The sequence below is a fragment of the Neopsephotus bourkii genome, unplaced genomic scaffold (genome assembly GCF_033783945.1).
Source record: "Neopsephotus bourkii isolate Nb327-2 ecotype Australia unplaced genomic scaffold, CSIRO-AGI_Nbou_v1 NB_1663, whole genome shotgun sequence".
Lineage (NCBI taxonomy): Eukaryota > Metazoa > Chordata > Aves > Psittaciformes > Psittacidae > Neopsephotus > Neopsephotus bourkii.
In genome coordinates, this window is record NW_026902137.1 from 7,546,147 (window position 1) to 7,558,228 (window position 12,082).

Below are 12,082 nucleotides of genomic sequence, written 5' to 3' on the forward strand. Positions count from 1 at the left end.
TTTCGTCCTTGGCGCTTTGAGGAGCGGGAGGCTCTCAGGTGGGGAGCCGGGATGCGGGGGAAGTGACTCGCCCAAGGTCACGCCGTGAGGCAGTGGCTGAGCTGGGAGATAACGCGCTCTGTACTAAAAACTTGCGGTTCCTGCTCCTGTGCTGGGCTGTTCAGTAGCGCTGCCAGGCTGCAGGGCTCCAGGCGTAGACGTGGTAGAGTTGTAGGTAGGTCTCTAATCAGTTTGTTGGGGGGTTAGCATCGTGTATGGATGTGAAACCGTGCAGAGGTGCAGTGTTTGTGTCATCTCTCTTGCTTTCTCCAACCTGTGAGCATGTGAATGAATACATCAATGCTTTTCTGTAACTAACGTTAAGTTTACTAGATTGCAGACAGAAACTGTTGGTGAAAATAGGATGTTTTTTCTTCACTTTTGCCCTGGTGTAAGTAATGTCTTCTCTATTAACAGTGAATGTCTTATCTATCAGACAGTAGTTGTGAAAAACCACTTAGTTGGTCAGGTGTCAACGGCACTTGGAAGTTAATCTGCAGTGCAATGGCTTTATGTTTAGCGCATGTGAGAGATGTAAAGTGCTTTGGGCCATGCTTCAAGAATTTACAACAGGAGTATAACGTGATTAAGAGTTCTCTAAAGGATACAACTGGAGTAATTGTTTCAGTGCTAGCTGTGTGTGTAACAATTCTCACTCCTTTCCTCTCCAAATGTAATTTTAATGAGTTTACAGAATGATATTTTAATGTAGTTTGTCCCAACTAGTCTCAGTGTTTCTCTCTAGTTTCTCATTATGTGGGAGTAAAACTGACACATGTAAGGAAGTTGTTTTGATTAAACATATGAAAGCCCTCCGAGTCAATCCTCTTTATAGAATTTGATTGATTCTTGCATTTCATATTGTGTCCTGCAGCAGTGAAACTTAAAAAATTTTATATGTGCTGCTCAGAAACTTAACCAACCTGGTGCTATCGTTCTCAATTGTAACTTCACGGTCTGGTTGGTTTTGGGGGGTGCAGAAGTGGAATATGAGAGAGGTTTAGGAAAACACTTAAAGTACTAGTGTAAATAGGACAGCTTTATTTTTAATCTGTATTGGGGAGCTCAGATGGACTTTGGGCGCTCTTCAGCATAGATCATGGAATTCAAGGAGAGGTTCCTGGTATCATGGGGTTTGATTATTATAGTTGTTCTGTGGTTTGAATATTAAGGGATTTGTGTTTATTTCATTCAGAAAATACAGTGTTATTATCAAAGTATTTAATGGATTCCCAGTTTCTCCCCCTTTCCCCTTGCTGCTTTAGATTCCTTGCAAGGAGTCTTTTTTCAGTTAATTTCTAGCTGAAAGTGTTTGCCCTTGTTGTATAAAACCATCTTGATTAGTTTGGTCTTCCAATATCTCTGTCATTTTTTCCAGAAGGATAGGAAAATGTCTGTAATTTTTCCACCTGGGTAGCTAATATTATTTTAGTAAACAAAATGTGAAGTTGGAATAAGTGATGCTTTGCTACAGCTGTGTATGTTTTATTCTTAAGAAAGTATGTATTCCACTGCTGTGACTTCATTTGAAGCGCTTCTGTTATGAAGATACCAGGTGAGAAGAATTATCACTGCTTATCTAAAAATAAAAAAAGTGCAGGCAGATATACTTGCTGTCAGATTTGCAAATATGACTGATGTAGGTATCTGAATGAGTAAGACCCTCTTCTCTTGCGAATGAAAAGAAGGTGATGGAATAAAAGAAACGCTTTTGCTGTGTAATAGCAGATGTGTGTTTTGGAGATGCAAGATTTAATACCTAATATCTGAAAGAGCTTGACAACTTGGAAAGGGTGTGAATTTATGTTTTATCTTCCCTTCAAAATTGTTCTTAGAAGTAATTAATTTCAATTCCTGGCAGCTCTAACTTCTTGCTCTGTAGGTAGCATAGAAAGATTAAACTATTGTCCAAATAGTTTTAGTCCCTCAGAGGGAGACAATATTTCTTGTTTTCCATGCCAACATGCCTCAGCCACCTGAAGATGTAGCCTCACTGTGAATTTGAAAATAGAGTAAAATTAAGACCAAGGACTGCTGCAAACCTATCAGAGAATTTTGGTTAAAGATGTTGGTGAGATTATGCCTCTGTGAAGAATCATCAGTGCCTTTGCCAGTTTCCAAGAAGAGCAGATAAAACCTGCCTTTCAAATCATCCCTTGCAGCACCCTTCACAGAATACATTCTCATTTTTATCAATATGTAGAGCCAGTTTCTCAGGCTGGACTGGACATGTTGGAAAATGAGGTAGAGGCCTATATTTCCAATATAAAAATGGATGTGCTGGTGTGCTCTTGTATTTGAGAATTTCTTGTGTTTATTCCAGTACATGCCATGATTTAATTTGAAACCTGAAAAGCTATAATGAGTGGTTTGGTATTTTTGTTGTCTTGGTTTTATTTTTGGTTTGTTTTGGCTTTTTTCTCCTCTTCTTGCTCCTCCCTTTCCCATCAGAATTGATCTCTTAAAGACTTGGTTTTTTGTTTAGCTTCTGGAAATTGTCTGAATTTCTCACTATTGTTCATTGCTTGTTAACTGACTCTTCTGTGGCTGTCCCCACCACTCTGCTCCACTGCCTGGGGAGAAATTCTGGAATGATAATGCAAGTTTGTCAAAGGAGAATTTCAACTAATTAGTGGTTGACCTCTGTAGGAAGAGATGTGTAATGTTTCTGAATTCCATGAAAATGTTACTTATCTCAATACTAGATAGAGCTATCCCTTTTTACAAATACAGATGCTGCAAGCATAAAGGTCTTCATAAAGAAGCAACATCCAAAGAAGTGTTGCTTCTGAGGCAGTAAGAACATCTCAGTAAACAGAAATTTTTATCTTCCCTCTTGTAGTTGTACTTGAGTTCTAGTGCTCTTGTAAATACGTGAGATGTGTGCTCAGATTGTGCAGCTGCTGTGGGATTCTGTGTGCATGTGATCTTTGCATGCTAGTGTATACAGTATGAACCATAGTTAAATGCTAACTTCTATATTCTGTGTTAGCATACTTGTGTAAGCACTTGGGTAAGGTGCTGCTTTTTTTTCTTTTTCTTTTCTTCGTGAATGCAGTAGTTCAAGAGTTCAGCCTGAACTCATCTCTGTTCCTGTGTGTGTATATGTATGTATATATGCACATAGGAAAATATAGGGGTGTGTATTTGAGCTCTTATTTTCCAAATCCTGGTGAGCAAAATTTCCAATTAAAGTGTTTGAAATCGTGTCTTCTTTCAATAGTTTGGTTTGGTGCTCAGAATATTGTGATACTGAAGAGAATGAATTAGTGTGAAATATCAAAAAATGCAATCTAGGTAACTTTGTTCAGGTGAACCTGTCTGTAAGGCAGAATGATATTCATAAAGCATATGAATGACTTTTTAGTTTTACAACACCGTTTTATGCTTGGAACCTTTCCAACACAGGTAGTTTCTACATCAAATGTTTCTACTACCTAAACTTAAGCTGAAGTAACTAAATGGTGATTCGATGATGAAGACATATATACAGTGTCATGTTGTCACCTGTAATTTGGTCTTGTTTAGAGCAGTGATACTTTTCTTCTGCTTTGAACAATGTAGAAGTCTTAAAGGGACTCATAAAAAGGAAAAAAAAAAAGAAAAAAGGGGAGGGAGATCTTTGTGTTTAAAAATAGCTGATCTTCACAATGCTTTATCATTGTTTGATTTATTTCTTTTCCACTGTTCCCTTTTTGTTTTAGTTAAAAGCAATAAGTTTATGTTTTATTGTTACAGTAGTGTTTTACTGGGGTGTGAAGTTATTTTACGCAGAGAGTAATAAGGAAATGTATGTATCTTCTCTTTAAATATAATGACAAGATCCTCTCATCTGAATTTAAATTAATGGGTAGTGAACAAGGTTGTAGTAAATGTCGATATATGTCTTCTTTCTTCTTTAAGAAAAATCTTTCTGCATTTCTAATAAGTCATACCTGCAACCCCATTGACTTTGGAGAAGAGTGTTGTAAGGAGTGTGATGCTGTTTTTTCTTAGTACAGTTTAAATGGTCATTTCAATACATGGTTGTGTATGGTATCTTCTTCCTTCCCTTTTTATTTAATGTTGGAATAAACCTTTTTAATCCTAAAATCACTTCTGGCGAATCTAGTAACATCAAGTTCACACCCCTGAACGTGATTCAGGAAGTAAGTATCTATTATTGACAAATGCAGTTCCCTTCTGCCACCTTTATTTTGGGGTACTTTCTACACACAAGTGGGTTTGTGTGTTACAAGTTTTGTTTAAAATCCTTATAGTTTAAAAACCTTATAGTCTTCATCAAGTTTTATTTTCCCTTATGCTCCAGTGTGGAAAGGCTTGCAAAAGAATCTGGCTCCTTTATGCCATTCTTTGTCAGAGGAAGTGTGTAGAAGAGTTCAGTGACTTAGAGAAAAATAATATGATCTTGCTCCTAGAAAGCTTTTATTCATAGACAGTGTGTGAAGACAAATTACTTTACAAAATGTAGCTCAGTTGTGCATACAGAAGGAAGAAAAGGCATAGTTGAAACTGCAGATAACACTGCAATGTATCTTCTGCCATGTCATTCATTGGGTAAATCTTTGGATCTTGCTGTATGTGTAGAAATACTATGATGCATTTGTTTCTGTGATCCACTTGGCTTCTTTTCTGACTGCTCCAAATCCCAGCACACAGATAAAAGTGGAGGCAGCTGTAAGAGTGTATGTAAGTGAGCTCCAATTAATGCCTCTAAATCTCTATCAAATGATCTCTTTAGTCACACTTGTCTGATAGTCTAACTACAGAGTCAAAGCAAGCTTTAAACATTTTATTGAATTTCCTTGCATGTGATAGATGTGTGGGTTATCTTTTCCATGCTGTCTGCTGGAGAACAGACTTGGAAACAGCAGAGCTTTGCTACTATACAAGACCCTGTAGGTTCCGTAGCTGCATGCACTGTGGTATTAATGGTGTTAAATTAGCAACATCAGCGATATTAACTAATTTGTTCATTCAGACTGTGACAGTTGTTTGGTAAAAGGATCATTAAACACATGCAAACATCCTATGTGCAGTAAAAGGTCTTGGGGCCCTGACAAATAATAAATGAGAAAATTATAGGTTGTAGGAAAATGTAAATATCGTTCTTCGGAAATCCGTCCTCTGGCAAGACAAAAATGTTCCCTTTAAGCAATTAAGGATTCATTATGTTCCTTTCATATCCTTAAAGAATACCAGAGACTATTTTACATACTTAACGCATATCTTGGTGACTCTTCCTTTCTTTCAGGCGCTGCTGTTGAACTGGGATTTGTCCTGGTTTTGTTAAGCAAGTACTCCAGCAGTGCACTGTAGAGAAGTGCTGTAGCCTCAATTAACTTTTATAATCTTCTAGATAGTTTTGAGTCTGTCTTGTGATTTTCTTATTAACAGCTTTAGTTCACTTTTTTTAATCATCTGATATGCAAGAGATTAAAGTAGGGGCTCCTGCAGTAAGTCCTTTTGCATCAGATGAGTACATCTAATACGAAGTTGCATGTTAACTGATGAATCTATCTACTGTGGTTTTAGGGAAAGGCTTAATCTAGTTTCATATGAATCTTGTGACTTTCTTACTCTGTATGTTTGTAACTATATCAGGATTTGTAGTGTCAGGTTAGAGTGCTAACATTGCCAGCTTCAGGACATTAAAGCTTCAACAGTACGATGCATTTGCTTGTTACTTGGTGCAGTTCCTGAGTAAATTTTCTGGCTTCCACATCAATGTTCTCAGTGGGGACTGAGAACTGTACTTGAGCCACTGCTGCTTATCTCATTAAAATTATGGCTGAAGTTGCTGTTCTCTCAAACATTAAAATTAAATTGTGAATTCATCCTGCTTTTATCTTACGGTATTGCTGAGTCAAAAAGAACCAGAGAGACTTGATAGTTGTTATCGTTTTCATAATTATCAAAATAATTTTCAGAGATTGCGAAACTTTTTGCCAATCTTTCCTAGAACAGATATAAGTAATTAGAAAAAGTTATACTGAATTCTTAAAACGTAAAAGTGGCTGAAAGTTTTAACTTGTGATTAGCTACCAACAATATCCCTTTCCCTTCCTCTGGAAGCTGGATTTGTGAATAACAACCCTATAGGGTTATTAAAGATCTATAAAAAACCCAAACAAAAAAAAAAAAAGAAAAAATCCAAACCCAACCAAAGAAGAAACAATAAACAAAACCCAAAATATGCTACCTTCCCCCCCCAACCAAATCCAAAACACAAAACCAGAAAATTGGACTGATAATTCCATTGACTGGAATGTCCGATACCTCTGTTCTTGAATGTGAAATCTTTCCAATTCTTTTAGGATATGATTCCCAAGCTAGTAAGGCCTGTAGTTTGATGTATGCTAGTGTAACAAATAGCCAAGCATGCTCTGATATGTCTGTGGTTATTTGGATGCAGCTGAGATGTAGCACTCTATATTGAACATTGTAAGTCTGATTCAGAAACAGGAGTATTAAGAAAATGTCCAGCACAGCAGAATCATCAAAGTGAAGACTTTGATTTTTTGATTTTTATTTTTTTTTGTTGTTGTTAAACACTTGTTGAAATATGAAAAGGGAGAAGAGGGAATGTGAGCAGAGCCTGAGTTTACAAGACTTGTGCAGGAAAGTGTTATATGTGCCCCAAGACATTTTGGTACCAGGAGATGGGCAGAGCACCTTGGCCTGAAATGAAACACTTCCCTCATGTAAGTCTTTGGCTATATTTCTAGAAATGGAAGATCTGGTTTTCAACCCATATTTTTGGGAGCTGTCAAATGTCAGTGTTTTTTCCTCTTAATGATCTATCCTGAAAACATAACACAGGAACTCCCTGGGAGGAACCTAAAAGAAAGCAGTAAAATGATCTATGATCTAAAATAATTAATACCCTGTTAAGGAAAGACTGAATTAGTCTCCTGGAATTAGATGATAGGCCAAACAGAATTCCTTCTTTATTTAAGACCTAAGACCTTAAGAAAGCCTATGTACTTCTATCTTCTTACAAAGTAGGGTGTTGTGTGACTTGTTTCTGGTGATCTTGAGCAGGGGGTCCTTAACAGGCTTAAGTATTAATTTGGTATTTCAAAGAACAGGAGTAGAGTACCTGGTGAAATTGAGGCTCCTTGTGAAAACTTTAAAATGCTGAAGGCAGTCAGAAAGGGAGAAGAGCTCTATACATTTCCTTTCTCCTATGGAGCAAAGGTGTATGTGGGCTGAACTCCAGGGATCCCTGCTTTTTTGGATCACCCCTCTGTGATCAGGTTATACTTCATTGGATTGCTGAGGTGTAAGTATACAATGCTCCCACATGGTTATTTAAAAAGTGTAAGTTACTTGTTAAAAGTCCTTATCACTCCATCAGTGTTCTGCAGAGGTGTAGTAGTGTATGTTGTTTTAAAATAAATCATTTGCAAGACTTTATCAGATCCTGCTTATTCAAATATCTGTACAGAATTCTTTGATTAAGTGGTCTTTTGAGTCTTTTGATATTTGAAGTATTTCTGCTGTCTGTGTAACTCCTTCAGTTATAGAAGACTTCAGGTTTGTGTTTCCTACCAAATTGAGTTAGACCTGATCTCTCAAAGTGTCACTACCAGGATGAGTATATTTATATTGTAGATTCTGTTTTACTTTATCTCTGATCACACGTTCCTGATGCATAATGGAGACAGTGCAGCTATGGTGGCAGAGATGCATATGACAGTACCACCTGAGATTGGATTCAACTTCTTGGGTTTACAGCACTTGATTATTTTCAGGCTGCTTATGCTGTCAAGGAAAGTTACTTTAAAATTAGCTGAAGCCAAAATCGGCATCGTGATAGGACTAGTAAGACCCTAAAAGTGATATCTGTGGGTAATGTAGTGAGGAGAAGCATTGTGATGTCTTAAATATTAATTATAAAGATGTCTTATGGAAGCGGCACTGATACCAGTCTTACTTCTCAGCAAATATAAATATTAATCTTAAAGCAGGATTTTAAGTTGTTCTTATTTTCTCTGGTATGGTATTAAGGAAAGGGAAATGTGTGTGTACACACATAGAGGAAATCTGCTACAACCTAGGTAGAGATTCATTGAGAGTTAGATTTCCTGTCTTGGATTATAAAAAAAAAATAAACCATGCAGTACTTACTTCTTCTTGACTTTGTATGTATATCAAATCTGTAAGGGAAAACTTGCTACTATGAATTATACTGCAAGGTAAGAATATATTTTTGTTCTTGTCTGAAATAACACTACCTTGCCAGCCAGTAGAGTTTTTGATGCTCAGTAACTTTTCCTTATGCTAAAACTGTGTTTCTTTCATTATGTTTGTACTTAATTTCATTGTTGTCTTTGGATCTCGAGGCAAAGGCTTAGGTACCAGCACTATCATGTTGATATCTCTACTTTTATTAATCTTCTGTGTGTGCATGCATTGCATCTGTGATGATGAGACAGCAATTGAAATGTTCAAGATGCTTACTGGGAGCAGCTGATTCTTAGAAACCAAATACTTCCTTCATAGGACCCAGTCTTAAAACCAAGCAGGAGTTTTGTCTACATGTGGAGTCTTAAGCAATCTTCCTGTGACAGTATTAAGTTGTGGAAAGGTGAAAGGGATATCTAATTTGTTAAAACAGAAATTTACTGTAGTGGCTAGCTGGCATTTTCCATCATTTTGCCACAATCATGCTGGAGTTAGTTGTTTCTTTCCACTGCATACCATGTCCTCTTTGGCTTTTCCTTTTGTTTTTTCTCACCTACCCCCCAGAATTAGTAAAGTTGTTGTAGAGAAGCAAGGACTTAGAATGAGTAAGGGTTCTGAGAAGGTTCCCTTAAATAGTATATAAAATAAAACTGAAACTCTACTTTGATCTTGGAAATCTCAGGTGACTTGCTAAAGGACCATGAAAATGATGCTGTCTTCTGAATATTCTGTGTCTTTTATATCAGGTTACTGCTTACCTAGCAGATGCTCCCAGACTGAGATTGGCATGGTGTGGAGGACACTGCATTAAAAGTGTTTAAGCCCCCTTTTTGGGGTATGCTTTTAATCTTCATAACTCAATGTATTGCATTTACCAGGTGAATGATTGAGGGCATATCTGAAAAATAATGATGGGATACAAGAATATGGGCCTGAGTTTATTAAAGCCGTTATAATCGCAATGCAAAAAACCCAACCCCCAAACCCCAACTGCTGCATTTGTATCCCTTGATGGCGTATTTAAAATCATTTTGAAGAAGCAACGTCTGAAGCTCTTGGATTTGTTGAATGATTATGATTAGATGTTAATATAAGTAACACTGTGCTATAAATGCAATACTCTACCACTGAAAATATTTTGCCTTATGACTTTACCTTTAGGAAAACTTCATAGTTCTTCTCAAGGCGTTAAAACTTGTATTTCTGCTGTGGTTTTGAGGAGCTACAGGGGACTGAGTTCTGGGGAACTCCTGAAATTCTTATACCCATTGCACCGATTTAGAAATATGGGTGTTGTTAATGAGGAAGTATGTGTATATAATGGATCTAAGGAAGAGTGCAGCTGTGGAGATTGTCTTAAAATCAGTAATCTTTCAGTGTGGTCTGGTCTTCTAAAGATTGAAATACCTGCTTATTAGTGCTAATAAAATCCTTCAATGCAGAAATTCCTAAACCCCTTAATTAACAGGGAAACTTAATACATGCTTAGAGGTCTGGTGAGTTTCAGCCTGCTGCTTTTATGGATGCAGAATTGTTGCCAGAAAGATTCCAGTTCAGCTTGCAACATAAAAGACTCTAACTTACATAGGATGCAATGGAGCTTCAGTATGCAGACACCTGAAGCAGAAACATGACTGTTGTCTTTGCAGAGAGTTCTTTGGTTCTGTTTTCAGTCAAATACCTGGTAGATGAAAATTGTTCACTTTCCAAAAACCGCTTGCCACAGGTGAAGACAGTGTAACCAAAGGCAAAGAAAGCATCGCCAGATTCTTTGGTAGCTTCATATTCTTTGCAAGAATCCAGCGTAATGTGAGTTTTCTTGGTCTCATCCATGACCAGAAGGTACTGTTTACACTTGGACAGTCAGCTATCTGATTTGCAGACAAGATGACCTGTGCTCATCAACTATCAAGATGAATTCTATTAGGAATTTGGACTCAGAACTTCTAGAGTTCCAGGGCAGGCTTTCCTTGCCTGAAGTTTTCACTCCTACTGTGCCCTGAGGCTGTCATTTCTGATCACTGACAATTTTAAGCCTCATGCTAAAATGTGAGGCTTTTATCTTCTCACTGATACTTTTATTCAAATTTGTTAGGGTGGGTTCAGAGCCAGCAGCAGGACTTGACTGAATTATGAGTGACATGTGTCTGATTCTTGGATTTGCTATTATTCAACTACTGCTGAAATAATTAGCTTTAGGCCAGATGCTTGGCTATTTCTAGTCCCCTGCCATTCCTATTTTGCTTTAAGGAAAGAAATAAGGAATTCCTTTGCGTAGAAAAATCTCTAGCATAGATCTAACCGATATCCATATGTTGGACTTATTGCCTCAAATCCCATTTCCTCATTTGCCACAGATGCGCTGAACTATCTCTGGGAAGGGACAAAAATTACTGTGTCTTTTGGTGATGCTGTCTGCTAGGAAGTCCTGTAATGGGGAGGAAGAGGAGGGTTTCAGCACTCAGTTCAATAGTAATGTGTCCCCTGGCAATTTTTTTGTGTTCCCTTCTGCCCCCACTGGTGCTTGGCTACTTCTGGAAATATAACCTTGAAGACTTCGATACCCTTACCCATCTTGCCTATGGATCATCAGGGATACAGCTGCTCTGTGGAATGCAGTGCAACTAAGCTAACCAAGTGAGATTCCTCAAGTGCTGAAAGTAGTGTCCCTGTGTTAGTGGCCTGAGCAGAGCTCTGAATTTGCCTTGTTTGCAGACTTGGTGCTAATATGGCTCCATTACTTTGAGCTATTTGGGTATCTCTAAATTGAGCTGTGATCTGTGGAAACAGATTTTCTGGATTTGTAGATTCTCCGCACTCTTGGAATTAGCTTTTACACAGGATATTAATGTGTTATTGTATGCTTAATACATTAGGGTATCTCTGTTTAAATTTTTAAGGGGAGTTGAAATATCAGTTAAGTATTGTATTGATTTCACTGGAAAGCACAGAGCTCTACAATTTAGACCAATTAGGTGTCCAAATGGAATTTCAGAATTAAGCTACCTTCAAATTGGTATTTGTTATTTTCTTCTCTCCAGTCTACTGATCTACCAGGGTTATCTGTTGTTCTTTTAATAATGTCTGTGAAGACTTCTGAAGATAACTAAATAAGAAATAAAATCTCCTAGTCTTAAAGAATAACCCTGTGAAGTTATCAAATGAAACTGATATGTTTTAAAATTTGTGTTGAGATAAAGATAAAATAGGTCTTTTCTACCACTATAAGAAAACAGTAAACAATTTTTCTGGGGGGTGTATAATGTAGTGTTGCAGTTGTTAACTGCTGACCCTGCCTTTGCACTACAGGAATTTTTGGAGCTATGAGTGAGCAGTCAAGCAGAAGCCTGGCTAAAGCAACAACTCTGATGAATGACATCTCAAAGCAGAAAGAATGTTTTCTGATAACGGAAGGCATTGTCTATAGAAAGGGAAAACAAAGAATTTGTAGTATATTCATAATCTTAATTTCTGAAGGGGGTGTGCGTGCGTTATAAGTTTCAAGTTATTTAGAGAACCCAGTGAGAAAAGATGGCAAAGCTGGAATTTCCAAGGCTTCCAGTGTTTTCTGTGACTGCTGTGGTGGGTAAGCTAGGTAACTCCCTTGCTCTAATTGCATATGTGAAGAAATTTAATGGAGGATGCCTATGTGGCAAGGAAACTTTGTATCAAAAGCGGAGAAATTATTAACATTAAATTTGAACTCTTGATTTACATGTTAGTGTGTGCTAAATGCTAATCCTTCATCAGCTAATATGTAGTTGGATGCTATTCTGCACTGCTAAATAACACAATATAAGCAGGCCAGTAGAGCAAGACTGTTGGTCCTGAGCACATGACATCCCTGCTTTTT

At 37.4% G+C, this 12,082-nt stretch overlaps 1 protein-coding gene across 5 annotated transcripts in view; it reads left to right on the plus strand.

Moving 5' to 3' along the window:
* Window positions 1-12,082, plus strand: part of SULF2 (sulfatase 2) — a 144,311-nt gene that overhangs the window by 874 nt on the left and 131,355 nt on the right. For 2 of the 5 annotated variants that reach the window (XM_061375382.1, XM_061375380.1), the window contains exon 2: window positions 8,976-9,064. The exons of 2 other annotated variants lie outside the window; for them this stretch is intronic. The gene's annotated coding sequence lies outside the window, so the exon portion shown is untranslated. Of the gene's footprint in view, window positions 1-8,975; window positions 9,065-11,793; window positions 11,816-12,082 lie in introns of those variants that run through there. One more of the 5 variants, XM_061375383.1, reaches the window with a different exon arrangement.